This window comes from Heterodontus francisci, unplaced genomic scaffold, assembly GCF_036365525.1.
Source record: "Heterodontus francisci isolate sHetFra1 unplaced genomic scaffold, sHetFra1.hap1 HAP1_SCAFFOLD_1495, whole genome shotgun sequence".
Classification (NCBI taxonomy): Eukaryota; Metazoa; Chordata; class Chondrichthyes; order Heterodontiformes; family Heterodontidae; genus Heterodontus; species Heterodontus francisci.
In genome coordinates, this window is record NW_027140553.1 from 27,723 (window position 1) to 30,000 (window position 2,278).

Consider the following 2,278-nt stretch of genomic DNA (forward strand, 5'->3'; position numbering starts at 1 on the left):
ACTAAGTCCGAAAGGGCAAATGGTTAACCAGTAAGCAGAGTAATCATTAACCAAAAATCGCAAAAGTAAGTAAAAAGTATGAAATCATTAACCAAAAAGCACAAAATTAAGTTAAAGTGTGAAATCATTAACCAAAATGTCGAAAACAATTGTCCAGAGACTAAGTCCGAAAGGGCAAATGGTTAACCAGTAAGCAGAGTAATCATTAACCAAAAATCGCAAAATTAAGTTAAAAGTGGTGAAATCATTAACCAAAATGTCGAAAACAATGTCCAGAGACTAAGTCCGAAAGGGCAAATGGTTAACCAGTAAGCAGAGTAATCATTAACCAAAAATCGCAAAAGTAAGTAAAAGTGTGAAATCATTAACCAAAAACTCGAAAATAATGTCCAGAGACTAAGTCCGAAAGGGCAAATGGTTAACAGTAAGCAGAGTAATCATAACCAAAAGGCGCAAAAGTAAGTAAAAAGTATGAAATCATTAACCAAAAAGCGCAAAAATATGTTAAAAGTGTGAAATCATTAACCAAAAAGTCGAAAATAATGTGCAGAGACTAAGTCCGAAAGGGCAAATGGTTAACCAGTAAGCAGAGTAATCATTAACCAAAAAGCGCAAAAATATGTTAAAAGTGTGAAATCATTAACCAAAAACTCGAAAATAATGTCCAGAGACTAAGTCCGAAAGGGCAAATAATTAACCAGTAAGCAGAGTAATCATTAACCAAAAAGCGCAAAAGTAAGTAAAAAGTGTGAAATCATTAACCAAAAAGTCGAAAATAATGCCCAGAGACTAAGTCCGAAAGGGCAAATGGTTAACCAGAAAATCCGTCGAATAATGTCCAGAGACTAAGTCCGAAAGGGCAAATGGTTAACCAGTGGAAGGGCGATCAAGCGGAAAAATTTGCCCCGGTTACCCGGGATGGAGTTCCAGAGGTCCGGCCAGAGTTGTCAAATTCGTCCCGCTGATCGGACGCTTGTCATTCGGGTGGCTGGGGGTTGGCGGGGTATCTGCACAGTAGTAGGAGGTGGCAAGTCGGGACTTGGACGTTTATTCCAAGAGTCCACCCGAGCCTCCAGGTCTGCAGAGACCGACCCTAGCTGCCGCCCAACCGACTTTTAAGCCTTTTTCGGATGGGGATTTTTTCCCATTTTCGTCCATTTTTCGGGTTTTCTGTCGGGCTTAATAGGCGGCAGCCTGACCCCCGGCCGAGGCGGGGGGCGCACTCTCCCTTGCGTAAGGGTCCGGATTTGCCCCGGAAAGTGCCCCCGACGGCCTCCCGACCCGGGTGCCTGCAGGGCGGGGGGAAAGGGTAGTCCCAGCCGCAGGAAATCATTAACCAAAAGACTTAGCCGTCGGGGCAGAGGCTAAGACCCGGGCTGGTGAAATCATTAACCAAAAGGAATGCACCCTTTTCCGAAAGTGCAGGCCGAAATAAGGCGAGCCTTGGGCCGGGAAGGCCAAAACCCCCAACTCATGGAAGTGTATGGGGTCGGACTCGGCGACTTTCCCGGGCCCCGAGTTGACCTTTCCCCACGGGGAGCGGTCAAGTTGCTCCCGCCAAGAGGGCACGTTGCATTTGCTGCCGCTCTAGTCCCCGGGCTAGTTAATCAGTTGCCGTCGGAAGTCCCGATGCCGAAATGAAAAATGGCCGTTGCGGCGATTTGGCGCCTCATTTTCGGAAGGACTACCGGCAGGCAACCCGCCGAATTGACACTTGCGATTCGGGTGGCTGGGGGTTGGCGGGGTACCCGGAGATTTTCGGGAACTCGATTTTCAGAACTTTTGCTGGCAGCGGTTGCACTTGCAAAGTGGCCGAAGAAGTGCTCCCTCAAGGAAGGACCTTCTTTTGAAATAAAAGACCTTCCGAAGAGTGCCTGGAAGTCATTTATGAGCATTTAAGGGTAAATCTGGCGGACTTTCCATGCTCTGTTGCCGGCTCTGAAATATCGCACAGTTGGGTCTAGGCCGGTAGACTGGCTGTGAAAACAGACAAAGTGTTTTGGCGAGCGAGAGAAAACAAGGCCTTGGAACAGATTGGGGGGTGCGGAGGCACACCACACCCACAGGAAAAGAATTAATGAAAAAAAAAACCAAAGTCTATGACATGTCTGTTGGTACAGTGAGAAAAGCAAAGAAGGGAGGCTGCGATGGCAGAGCAAAGCCGACCTTCATACAGATATACATGTCAAAGAAAGAAACTATGCCCGCAAAAGACTTGGTGCGAAATAACAAGGCTCCTTGTGAACGGTTATCTTTGTCTGTCAGGCGCAGATTGTGG